We start from the raw sequence: 13,704 nt of genomic DNA on the forward strand, positions 1-13,704 counted from the left end.
CTAGAGTGGGCCAGGAAACAGTCCCTGGCATAAAGGCCCATCCTGGATTGACCCACTCCAGCGCAGGGGGTGGGTACAGGGCGTACCACCCAGCCAGAGTTACCCAGCATAACAACTTCTAGCCATATTTACCATCGCCACCCACATTGCTCACTACACATTGCATCACACGCTTCGGGGTTGGCTTGGTCAACCCAGAGGACGCAATCTCTGCACAGCACGCTCTGGCCATGCACCACCTGCTGTTCACCTCGCCTTGCATCCCAAGCTTAGCCTGTCCCTTGTAAATGGTACCCCTTGTCTCAGCTAGTGCAGGCATCCTGTCTCTAGCCTGCCGAGCCAGCGACCTTCCCAATCGTGTCCACTCAGAAATGAGGCAAGTTCTTTATGCCCAGGCCTGTGTCGGGACACAGCTTAGATCTGATGCTGAAAGAGCAAGGAGAGGGTCTGAGGGCCGGGGTCCTTTCTGACGGACGGGGGAGAGCTGCAGGCTGGGATGAAGAGGACTATCAAATGCGTCAAGTTGTGGCCCTGTGGCTAGAGCAGCAGCTGAAGAGTCAAGAGGTCTGGTCTCTTCCCAACTCACCATGATCTTGGCAAGGTCACAGCCACTCGCCCTGCCTCAGTTTGCCCATCTGTAGATACCTCTCAGGGACACTGTGAGGCTTCAGTCATTCATGAATATAAAGCACATGGAGGCTGTTGGTTGGAAGGTGATGGGCAGAGTGTTATTATTGCTTCTCCGTAAGCCCACGATTGTCCCGCTCAGGAGTGATCTGCATTGGTCTGTTCCAATAAACAGCACAAGCCCAACAGTATCTGCCTGCCTCTGAAATGTGATTAAAACCAGGGGGAGGTTTTAAATATTCAGCTTCCCTCAGGAGCTCGCAGCAAGAGCTGATGTTAATTGAGAGTCTGGCACACAAATGATTATTGATTCCTTGGCTCTTTAAAACACACTAGGCTCAGGGCCCAACTTGGCAGCATCCTGTTGAACAAGGCAGACAGCTGAGGGGGAGGAGGGTCTGCTAGCGGCTCTGGGGACTGCACTGGGAGATATTTTATCCACTGCTTGTGTTCCAGAAGCTCTTGGAGGCCCTAGCCAGGGTCAGACACATTCTATGAAACAGTCTCTGCCCCAGCCATCTTACAGTCTAAACCAAGAGGAGATGGGAGAAAGGACGGATTATCATCTCCAGTGTAACAAGGGCTGAAATGACTGGCCTAAGACGGAGACGGAGAGTCTGTGGCAGAGTCAGAACCTGAGCTCCGAGCTCCTGCGTCCCCATTCAGAGCCTGATCCTCTCAATACGTGGGCAATAGACTGGCATAGTGCTTGTGATCATGTCTCCGAGGGGCTGGCCTCACCTGTGACACTGGCAGACTGGGTGCCAGCTCCGGCCAGAGCCCCAGGCCAATTCACTTGTGTGTTAGTGTAGTTCAAAGGGATTGTTAAATGTGTATGAGTGTATTTGGGATTTAAACGCCATGAACACGAGTGGGATGTTACCTGCATTGTTTTCACTTATCTGTATCCCATTATAACATAGGAGCAAACATTTACACTGTGTAGACCCTGTAACTAAATAACCCATCAGACAAGAAAGAAGCCTTGTTGAATGCAAATGAAGAGCTTTAACAGAAAAGAGCTAATTTCAAAGCTAGTGGCCATTGTGTGTGATGACCGGAGGTCAGAGACTCAAGGTGCATTCCTCATTCACCATCATCAAAGGGAAAGCCCACGTGGGTAGTGACACTGTCCGCTTTTTTTCTGTGAGAAGAAGCTATAAGAATATCCTGCCTCTCTGGACTCTAACAGGGAAGTGCACTAGATACAAAGTGGAAATCCCCAGACCCAATCCGGGTATCCTGAAAAGACTTTTTTGGAAACTGGCTGTTTATTTTATCACGGCCACCATTTGGAATTACACACTGTGACTCACCTGTGCATATAGTTTACCTGTTTTACCCCCTCAATAATCCTCATTTCCTTTTCTTAGCTAATAAACCTTGAGTTAGTTTACCATAGAATTGGCCGTCAGCGTTGTCTTTGGTGTAAGATCTAGAGTACCGATTGCTCTGGGGTAAGTGACTGGTCTCTTGGGTCTTGGAGCAACCTGACGCAGTGTGGATTTTTGTTTAAGTGACCTTTTATCAGGAGTTCTGGTAGGGCGATACCGTCCAGTACGCAGTACCGCAAGAGTTTTTAGCGGGTACGGGAAAGACTTGGGGCTAGGCCCCGCTCCGGAGCAGGCTAGGGGGGGCTGCACTCCGCTCCTTGAAGGAGCAGAACACAGCTAGGGAGGGCATTCATTCTTTAAATGGCTTTATGAGCACAATACATATGCTATCAAACTTAGACAAAGGCTTTGTTTAAGTTTTCTAGCATATGTATTGTGCTGTTAAGTTGGTCAGGAGTCCTCAAGAGGGGAGGGGTGGGGCGGACAGAAGGTGTTTAAATAGTGGTTTTGATTCTGTTTCTCCCCATTGGTCTGAATTATCCGTGACACCCATACTGCATCACATCCAGTCCAAATCAGCAGAGGAATGCCTCTGCCTGCACTGACCAGCGGATGTTTGGATTCTGATGTCAGCCCAGTTCTGCAGCCCAACGGGAATCAGGTGTTGTCCTCAGTGTACACAGAATTCTTCTTTGCAGCCAAACTAGTCTAACATGCATTTTGTGAACTGGAACTGGAGCAGCAAAACAAATGCCTCCTTTTCCAGCTTTGTGGGTGAGAGAACTATAAGTGAAGATGATAATGCCGGACACAGAGGGCCTTAAACCGGCTGCCTCAGGAATCTGCCAAGAACTTTGCTGAAAATATGTCCCTCAACGGAGCTAAGACGTATCACACATCTGCCCACCTTTACGTGACTGACACTCCTTCTGATCTGAGAGCCCAGGCATTGGCAGTTTCATCCAGAACAATTTACAAACTTGGAACCTAACACTGTAAACCCTTCATCATTTGATCAATCCCATGGAAGACAATGGGACTATCTGCATGACTATGGACCACTTTTGTGGACTGGTAAGCGTTTCAGGAGTCTGTTCCTATAAAGGAAGTTGAATCCCCCATTGAAATGCAATGTTTAGGTACAATACCATAAAGCAGTTTAGGATACAGTTCTTCTTAAAATTTGTCTTTTAAGAAGTCAGACATATACTGAAATGGCTCCTCACCCAGCTCCCCATATTCCATATAAACAGACTGAAATACTACATATGTGGGGGGAAAGTGAGTTGTTAAGCATGTTGATGTTTGTATATACAAAGGGAGGTGTCGGAGGGGATGGGGAGAGTGTGGGGGCCCCTGGTTGGGGTAGGGTGGGAGGAGTCACAGGGAGGGTCACCTAGGGAGGTCATGTGCCCCCCATTGTGTCCCTCCCATGAGTGCAGTACCGGCAAGAAATGATTTCTACTTGCACCACTGCCTTTTATCACAATGTCCGGTTTGTCGGGGTGGCAAGATAGACTGGAGAGTCTTAGAGGACTGTCTGTGACTCCAGGGTAAGACTGGTAGAGGGATCCAGGTGTTCACATTTGTCACTGGCTTGGTGAAATCTAACTATAGAACTCACCATCAGCTTGGGGGATCTGTCTTTTTCTGGAAGCCTGGCCTGAGGTTGTGAGCCACTCCAGACAGCAGGACATGTCTCCTCCTGTGGACTGGCCTCAGTGACTATAAACGCCTGTTGCATTAGCCAGGTAGTTTGGGGGGTTGTGAGGATTTTTTTCTATCTTTAAATTCTGTAGTACAGGACTCATAAGCAACCCTACAACAACAGCAACGCAGTGTGCAGAACCCAGCATGCAGGAGTGACCCTACGATAAGAGTAGACAAGAAGCTGGATATGAGTCAACAGTGGGATGATTTAATTGGGGATCGGTCCTGCTTTGAGCAGGGGGTTGGACTAGATGACCTCCTGAGGTCCCTTCCAACCCTGATAGTCTATGATTCTATGAAACCAGTGTGCAAAGCCCAGTGCTTGGAGTGACCCTACAATAACAAAGAACGTACATCTCAGCGCTGGTGAGTGACCCCGCGAGAACAAAGCGGTGTGCAGAACCCAGAGCTGCTGAGTCATGCGACAGTTCAGCTTGTCTCTCAGGTTTCTAGTTCACACAGCGCTTGCTGTTATTGACACGAGCACCTCCTACTTTACCCAAACAAACACATTTTAGCTTTTACTATAACAGCAAAGTCTCCTGCTCTCATAACCACCCAATTCTCAGCCTTTGGGTATATTTTACACTTGGAAGGGGAAGGGGAAGGGTGGCTACTGCATGTATTAACATGCTTGCAGGGTTTAAATAGATGCCAGGGGATTGCTGGTTAGCTCAGCGACTGTGGGCTGCACACAGCGGTTTGTTGTTATAGGCTATCTTGCGTGTGCGGGATTGTGTGCACCAATCTGTTGTTGTTGGGTAGTGTCATGGGGTGACTTGGCCCCTTTCAGGGGCCTCCATCCATCTACAGGAAGGGATGGGGGAATTAGACTTGGCTGGGGCTCATTAGGGAATCCCGGCTTGGAACTGATGCTTGTGGACCATCTGGAGTGCTTGATCCACCTGGTCTGTACCATCTGGGGAGGGGGTGGTCAGGTGGAAGAGGGGATTTAGGAAATGGATGGAAGTGGAGGCAGTCAAGGTAAGAAGGCCCAGGAGTGAGGAAGTGTTGGGTCCTTACCTAGGAGATGAGGTCAGAGCAGACCCTGTCATGCTGTCCTGCAGGGGCACAAGAGCATGAGAACCAACCTTGGGGCAGACTGTTAGGAAGCAGAGCACAAACCCAGCTGGTTGTCAGTTCAGGACTTAGATTCCAACTAGTTATCCAATGTAAATGCTTCAAGCACTATAACAGCTAACGGTGGGGTCACAGACATCCCCTTGGGTAGAATCATAGAATCATAGAATATCAGGGTTGGAAGGGACCCCAGAAGGTCATCTAGTCCAACCCCCTGCTCGAAGCAGGACCAATTCCCAGTTAAATCATCCCAGCCAGGGCTTTGTCAAGCCTGACCTTAAAAACCTCGCTGATCTCTCTTGTCCCCATGGTGAGCCTGCCTTTGTGACAGCTGGTCTGTTACAGCAAGAATCACAGCAACATCCAGGTTACTCCCGGTCCCGAAGGAATGGTCAGTTGCACTGTAGATCTCATACCCACGACAATGCTTGCAGCCAATCCTATGATAACCTATATACAGATTTATTAAAAAGGAAAGAGTCATTTACAAGGTTAAAGCAAGTAAACATAGATACACTAATGAGTTCAATCTTAAATTTAAAAAGATAATACAAAGCTTCTATGATAAGCAAGCTTTGTATGTCTTTTAGGACTAACTCAGGCTACACATTGGGGTTCTCTTGCTTATGCCTAGAAACCTTGCCACTCCAGAGTCCAGGCATCATAGAGATCCAGTTCCTTCTTGTTAAGGGTTTTTATTCCCTTCCCCCCATGTACTCTGAGCTGAGAACTCAGCTGACGGAAGGAATCCACTTGCACAACTCATCTTCATGGAGGGAGGGCAGAACAGCCAATGTCTTTTGTCCTCTTTAATGTCCCACAATGGTTTGTCTGGTGTCAATGCCCCTTCCCTGTTGGGCAGGACGTAACACCTTCTGCTGGAGACCAGCACTTCTCACCAGTTACTGTCTCTCTCCTGTCTGATGATTTACACTGTCACAGAGGCTCACAATACAACCGCTCAAATAGTACCTTACAATGTGGAATACAGATGTTATATGAGCCTAATGCAGAGAGCAACTCACAAGTATTCAGTAAAGTCTCAGCACTAAACACCTTCTTATAACCCTAATCCCCGTTTTAACAATTCTAACGTACAGCTGAGCCAGACTGATTTCAGCCATGTATTTGTCAGTGTTCAGCTGAGACATGGGGACCTTGGCATGAGCTGGTCTGCTAGCGTCACAGACCCTATCCAGAAGTACTGAGAAAGGAGGCTGCAGGGGATAGGATCAATGCCTGGAATGGGCCCATAACTCAAGGGAAGCAGTCTCTGTGAGTTAGGGACCGGAGGAAAGGACAGCAACCAGATTCAAGGGGAGCAGTTGGTGTCCCAGGAATGAGAGGTCCTGAGGAAAGGACGAAGAGCACGGCAGAGGAGGAGGAGATCTTAAACACAGCAGCAGAGAAACAGGTCTGGTGGTAGCCAAATTCTGGAGGGAGGATCTAACGGGGCAGCAAACTGGCTGGGATTTCCTACATTGGCTTGAACACTGGTGCAGGACATCGCGATAGACTGGAAGGAGGACACTGTCACTCAGGAAGGGTCGGATGTTAGGCGTCTCTAGCCAGAGGGCCAGGTCCCAGTGGCAGTATAATAGAAGGTTAAGCTGGACTATACGTTCAGCTGCTCAGTGTAACATGCCTTATCAGCACACAACAGCCACTCCTGGCAGTACATTACATGACCATACAGAGAAAACGTCCCCGGTGTGTCCCTCGGGGAAGGAAGCCCGGGAGCCAGTCCACATCTGGTACAAGTGCCTGATCAGCAACCTGCCCTGTACCAGCCGTACATGACAGGCAGGAGCCAGTCTAGAAAGCCACAAGAGGGCGCTCTGGGGCGGGGCAATATAGCACAGGGAGGGGGTGTGTGTTGGGCCGCAAGCACATCCTGTAGGGCCCTGATTCGCCATTTCTTGTTGAAGAAAAAGCATTGTTCCCTGTTAGGGTGGGGAGCGGGAACGGAGACATCACTCCTACAGATCCCGCAGCTGGGTGGAAGAAAACTGGGTTGAGCCTCCCGACCCTGACCAGCGTCTCTTTCCCTGCCCGCTTTATCCCTCCTACCGCTTGTTTTCCACACCAGGTCCTGCCATCGCAGCGAGAACGCCCACGCGTCCCATGGTAACCGAGGGACGCTGATGGTACATGCAGCCGCTTTGCCCTTTGCTCGACTATAAACCCCACGTCTCCGGTTGCCCCTCCGGGACATCCGTCCGGCAAGCTACAGAAGGAAGCAGCTGGCGGCCGTCTCTGAAGTCGGAGGTTCCCAAGGAGGCCTGCAGACAAATTAGCTGTGACTGGCTCTCCAGACACTTCTTCCCGGGGTGGCCTTTGGTCATGTTAGCTGGAGGGAGGAGAAACGGCATTTGGAAGAAGAGTCAAATGAGAAAAGGGCACCCACGTGTGCAGGAGGATGTCGCTGCTGGTGGATAAGAGGCATTGGCTGGAAACACACTAGCACGTGATGTGGCTGTTTGCCTGCTCGGAACTGGGCTGAGAACCTCCCCCGTCCCCGGCACCAGCCAGGGCCCTGTGTTGCTTCTTTATCGCAGCAGGTGAATGCTGACATCCCTGGAAACAAGGGGGCTAGTCGATCTGATTTTCTTACTCCCCCGCCCTTTCTGGTTCGTTGGCGTAGGGTTGGCCATGAGTGCTTGGCTGCAGGGCTCCCTCTCTTTGCCTGCGTCGGATCCACACCCACACATGCTTTCTACCCCACACCTACGTGTCCACTGCTATTTCCCATCCCCTCCCTCCTGCTCCCGACTTTTGTTCCTCTCCTTCTCCCGCGCTCAGCATCTCGCCTGCTGTCCTGCAGCCCCGAATGCTGCTCTCCTGTCCTTCGAAGCCCTCCTTGGTATCCCCCTCCCGAATGGCTGTCCTGTGTCTTGTCTAACGTAGACAGGCTTTTCGGAGCTGGGGGAGGTGCCTTTACGTTTCTGACACACCATGTGGGGAAAGATTTGTGTGACGATCATGCTAAGAATTGATGGAATAACAATGACCATAGAATCCCTCCTCTGAAATGTGCTGGTTTTGGCATTAAAATATTTCACTGCCCAAAGCCCTCACCTGGGACCCCGACCTTCTCCCAGGCGACTTTATGGCCGTTTGGCACAGGAACGAGGTGATCTTTCTCCTGGCTGGTTGTTACTGACACGTTGTATTTGTCTCTCTGTGCTTCAGGGCCTGTCAGCTCATGTGACTGTCCAGAACCCCACCAGGTGCTGGGAGTAATTATGACCACGGATGAAACCTATCCACTTTCCAGAGACCCATCAGCTTGGTTGGTGAGAGCATCCCAGGGTAGCTCTGGTAATTCAATCAGAGTCTGTAATTCGCTAATGGGCAGGATCGATTCTGGGCCGCAGCCGAAAGGGGCTTTGTTTCCATCGCCCCAGCCCTTTGCCAGCTGGCAAGCTGCTGCCAGGTGAGAATGACAGAACTTCACCCCCTGGCATATTCCTCTGTGGCAGAGCAGAGCGTGCCTTGCTGGAGCCTGTCTGGACCATATTCCCCAGGGCCGGGCCAGGATCCTTCCATACAATCCAGGATCCAGGCCTTTGTCCAGCCTTAAGCGTCCCAAGCGATGGGGGACTATTCCACAATCTAGCACAGAGGTCCCCAAACTGTGGGGTGCACCCCCCTGGGGGGGGCATGGAGAAACGTTCGGAGGGCACGACGGGGTCTGGGACAGCCCCCACAGGGGGTGTGGAGGGAGCAGCTCCCGGTCCCAATCCCGGCCCCATAGCCTCAGCCCCGGACCACAGCCCAGCTGTAGCTCTGCACCAGGCCCTGGCCCTGGCCCCAGTCCAGCCCTCAGCCTCTGGCCGCAGCTCCATTCCCAGCCCCAGTCTCAGCCCTCTTACCCCTGTCTGTGTCTCAGGGGGTGGGGGGAGGAAAAGGGTATTGAGAGGGGTAAGGGGGGCCATGACCCTGAAAAGTTTGGGGACCACTGGTTTACCAGATTTCATTGTCCGAAATCAAAGATGCTGTAGGCGCACTTCAGCCTCTTTAGCAGATCACTTTTCTCTGAGGTGTCTGGAGCACACGAGCCCTGAAGAAACATGTCCTTGAGGGCAGTGGCCTTAACAGGGAGGGCTTGGATTGAGGCATGTTTCCATGGGGACTGTTGTGATAATTGGACTGACAAATTGACCCTAATGGTGAGCTCAGTTGTAAAAAGTCTATGAAAGTTCACGAGATGTCACCATAACCTATAAAGGCAAGTGTTGATGGACAGTAGGGCCAGTAGTGTTGTGTTATAAGCAGGTGCACAAGAACTGGCTAGAGAGACTGGATTAGCCCAGATTAAAAAGAGACCACATTATGATAACTCAAGGACAGTGGTGTTGAAACCATGCTGGGTAAAAAGAGAAGATATGGACCTGGAAATGAATAGACCAGCATTGATGTGTCAGATATTAGGCTTCACGCGTGGACAAAATAATGAGGGGCCAGGCTATTCCACCCACCATTCCCTTTGTGAGTCCTTCAAGAAAGAGACTTTGGGGAGAGATTAGGGAAGAACAGATGGAGGCTGCTGGAGTGAGTGTCACCATCATGGCTGCCACCCCCACTGTCTCCTGGGACCCTGGGCCTTTGTCCTCCTGATCTGGAGGGATGTCTTGGCCAGACTGGGCCAGAGAGAGGGACCCAGATGAATCACCACCTCTGCCGGCTCCAACTGAAACCCAGCCACCACCTGTGATGAAACGGGATCTGACTTTAACAACAGCTCCAATTCATCTCAACTCACTTCTCTTTCCACTCAAGGATCGTTATTACCATCTTTGGTAAGTACTAAGAGACTGTCAGTCAAGGGGCTTTTTCCTTCTGAAAACTCTCTCCAGCTAAAGGCAAATGGAGCAAGGGATGGTGTTAAAATCAAAGCCTGACTCAGTACTTTCCATTTCAAATGCTTTCTCTGGTTTTCTTTCTTTTCTGTATAATAAAAGGGCAGAAGGACTTTTAGTAATGTGTTTGCCCTGCTCTGAAGCAGGCTGAAGTCTGCGTACCAAACCTCAGACCTTATTTACCACTGTTTAAGGTTGGACAGTGCCTGGGTTATATTAACAGCTTTGGCTCATTTAATCCATCTAAATAACTACAACAGGGCCCTCCCCTGAGATAGTCTTGATATGGCCAGCCTTGGCTGAGGTGCCCTTACCTAAGGAGGTCTTAAAGGAAGACCTTTCGCTGACAGGTCAGTGAAGAAAATGTACAATAAAGCCAACTTTAAGTATTCTCCATATGAAAAATGCTGGCACAGTTTCCTTCCAAAACGCACATTCATCCTGCTGGAATAAACCCAGAAAAAGAAGCACAACCAAGTTTGTGCCAAATTTCCTTCACAAAAATCTCCAGTGGGCCAAACCAAGCCCGGGGAAGTGAAGCCCCAAAGGAATTCTGTTTGAGAACATTGTGAGCAAGTGAAAATGTGACTCAGAATGGAACGGGCATCTCCTGCTTAGCCGTAGTGCAGTGGTCCCCAAACTTTTCACGGTTGTGCCCCCCTCACCCGTCTGCAACCCCCCCCCCTTGGGGCTGGGACCATACCTCTGAGGGGGAAGGGTGTGCAGACAGCGGTAGGGGGGCTGAGGCTGGGGCTGCAGCTGCAGCTGGGGTGGGTCTGGGGCCGGACCAGGGCTGGGAACCGAGCTGCAGCCAGGGGCTGGAGCGCGGAGCAGAGCCGCATTTGGGGGTGGGGCCGGAGCAGAGCTGGGGGCGGAGGGGGGCTGGGTGACACTCACTCCCCACGGGTGCTGGCAAGGCCTCACCAAACCCCACTGAACATTCCTCTGCACCCCCCCTAGGGAGACGCACCCCACAATTTGGGGACCACTGCCGGAGCGTTAGCACCAAAGAGTTGTGTTGATGCAGCGACCATGCTCCGGGGAGGGACATTAGGAGTTTACTCCCTATGTTGGCCTCAAGACGTTGATAGTGTTCGTCTAATTCTGTAAAACTGGCCCGTTTCCAGCTTTGCTCAGGGAGTGAGGGGCAAGGTGAGCCGCCAATTAACTGTGCAAATGCCATATACTGCACGTGCTGATCACCCCTCCCCGCTCCTCTGCTATGGAGCATCCAGGCTGCGTGGAGCATCTGGCACCTGTTGAACACCGTGCTGCCTGAGGATGGCTTGATCAAGCAATCCCACCGTCCCATGTGCTCTGTTGGAACGGCAAGCTGGCCTGCGCCGTTCCGCTCAGTGGCGCTGTTTCACACGGGGAGGCAGTTGTACAAAGTGTCCTTTAAAATAAGATCTCACTCATTCTCCGTTTGCCCAGACATGGCCTCCCTCCCCCAAACCTCCTGCACACGCCCAAAACACCCAGCGCTGCAGGTTCCAGTCACTTCATCCATTAACTGCCCTACTGTAGCAGTCACGAAGGGGTTAATGGATGGAGTAATTACTCCCCCAGCTGTGACTAAGTAGCTGCCTACCTGGGAAATATGGTTCTCAGGCAGCATGGGGCAGCTGCCGGAGAGGCTGAGGACTATCTCGGGGAGGTTCCTTGTCAGTATCCTGGAAAGGAGCCACCCAAGAAGTGGACCCAGAGGCCCGCCCTGCGGAGTAGAGGGTAAGACTGCTGGGCTGTAGCAAAAGGATGTTTCTTTCCCTCCTACAAGGTGAGGAGGAGAGTCCAGGTTGCCGGAGGCCCCTGTTGCCAGGCCATATAGAGACTGCTGGATAGAGTGAAGGAGACCCGGCAAGCTGGGAGACTGGGCTGTGGAAAGGCCAGGGTGTCCTAATGAGCCCTTAGATAAGGAGGGGAGGAACGGCCCCCTTTGTACACCAGCACCAGAATGTAGGGGAAAGGAGAGGAACTGTGATGGGCTGGTGGACTTTGTACCGCTAATGTTGGGATGATGTTACGTTCACGAGGGAGGCGTGTAGCACCATGCGGTGGGTGGCACTCACTGGCGGTGTCACCTAGTGGTTAGGGTACTAGGTCTCTAGTCACCTGGCCTCCAGGATCTCTCACTAGCCACCATCTTGTGCCCTGACAGTCCGCCTTTTGGTGGCTGACAACCCAGCCTGCCGCTCAGGTTCCCAGTTAGCCATATCCCAAGGAATACGGCGGATCAGCACTCTGCCGAAGGGCAGGCATGGCGGGGAAGCACCTTCAGTCTGTTCAGTGACCCCTGGAGGTGGCCAGTCCCAGTTGTGCAGTTTGCAAAGTCTTTATGCTCTCGGGGTTTCCCCAAGGGGGCATCCGGAAGAGAAGGTTCTTGTATGCTCTGTAACAAGGTGGTTGGTAGAGGAGCCCAGGGCCTCCACTGGGGTCCTGCCCAGGGCCATGTGAGAAGCTACAATGTCCAGGCCCTGGGAGTGCTTTATGGCTGCCTCCCGGGGCTGCTTCCTACCACTCCCTGCCCCACCAAAGTCTTACAGTTTGATGCAGTAGCAAAGAAAAGGCGAGGAACTGGACCCTCAGCTGCCCGAGCACACCAGGCAGGCAGGAGTTCCTCCTAAGGAAGGGTTTCTGCAGCACCCATATCCAGGAGCTCTCAGGGTCTGTTGCTCTCCCTGCCCTGGCAGGTCCCTTCTGAGATGTCTGTCTCCCTTCTGAACAACACCTTCAGCTGTGGCATCCTCAGCAGGTGGGGATGGGCAGGGCCGGCTGGACCCGGACTTGCTCCTTAACCCCTTCAGATCCAGTGTGGGGTTTACACCCTCCAGCACATACTGTTAAGCTAAAATGTGTCCAAAACGGGGTGGAATGCCAGAGCCGCAGTGTCCTGCGCCCTGTTCCCGGAAGCAATGGAGCTGTGCTATGGGATCACAGGTGGCCTGGCTGTGGTCATCCACGTGCAATGGAAGCAGAGTGTGATGGGCTCTGGGAGGGCTCCTGCAGCAGGGGCATTGGGTCAACAATTTAGAGAGGCTGGATTGTGGTCAAAGTTTAATGAAACCCTCCTGTTTATCACCTGTCCCTGCACCGGGCTTGTCCCCTTCTCAGCCCAGCCAAAGCTTCATGGTAGCTAGTTCCATCTCAGTGCAGCCTCCGACCTGGTTTAGTTAGACCCTGAGCTAATCAGCAGGGTGATAGTTTCCTACTCACAATTGGCAGTTGTAATTAACAGAGCTGCAAACTATGTCTTTCCCACAGGGGGGCAGCACAGCCTCTTTTCTTTACCACCACCACAGCGGTTACAAAGTCCTGTTCAATCAACTGTCCTTGGACTGCCTCTGGGAAGAGTGCCATACACGTCCACTAGGCCAGGTCCCACAGTCGCCCCCTCCCGGCTGCAACTGCAGGCCTAGGGTTAAAATCAGCCTTCTGAACGAGATGAGAGATTGGGGGTTATTTACCTTCCCCTCTCCCCCAGGAAGCTAGGGTACCGTATAATACGGGAACAGGGCCGGAAACGCCCACATCTTGGTGGGATTAATGTCACAGCACTGCCCTGTGAACCATGGGATGCTTCTGGGAATAGCAGGGAGACGGCTGATCAATACCGGGATTCTATCCCCGGCATGCTGCCATCTTCTGGGCATGACGGTGCACAGCAGGCGGCCTGGGTTTGGGTATGTGGGAAGCCAGATGTTTCCAAAGCTTATTGCCCACCCCACCCACTACTTGCCAAGAAATCCTGACTAACAAGCAGAGCATTGCTGACTTCACATGGAGACCCAGCTGCTGAGACATTTGCAAGCATCAGGTTTTACTCTCAAATGTCTGCATCGACTCACTCTCTCACACACACACACACACCCCCACACATCAGGAGGAAAGGAAATAAACACTTTTAGACTGAAAATGATACAGGGAACCCTTATACCCATAACCCCCTGGGTTATGCTGACAGCAGAGTCCACACCAAACAGCAACACAATAATCTAAACAGAGATTGGTAAATAAAACAATTAAAAAATCATCAACAATGAGTAACTGCCAGTGCCAGTCTGGAAAATTAGCACATGGGTGCTGATCAGCTA

At 51.7% G+C, this 13,704-nt stretch overlaps 1 long non-coding RNA gene across 1 annotated transcript in view; it reads left to right on the forward strand.

Moving 5' to 3' along the window:
• The window catches only part of LOC140910920 (uncharacterized), a 28,200-nt gene extending 19,573 nt beyond the window's left edge, over positions 1–8,627 (forward strand). Inside the window, exons 2-3 of the long non-coding RNA XR_012158796.2 lie at positions 6,841–7,312; positions 7,944–8,627. This is a non-coding gene — a long non-coding RNA (uncharacterized LOC140910920). The remainder of the gene's footprint in view (positions 1–6,840; positions 7,313–7,943) is intronic.
• The last annotated feature ends 5,077 nt before the right edge of the window (positions 8,628–13,704 follow it).

This window comes from Lepidochelys kempii, chromosome 4 (genome assembly GCF_965140285.1).
Source record: "Lepidochelys kempii isolate rLepKem1 chromosome 4, rLepKem1.hap1, whole genome shotgun sequence".
Taxonomy (NCBI): domain Eukaryota; kingdom Metazoa; phylum Chordata; order Testudines; family Cheloniidae; genus Lepidochelys; species Lepidochelys kempii.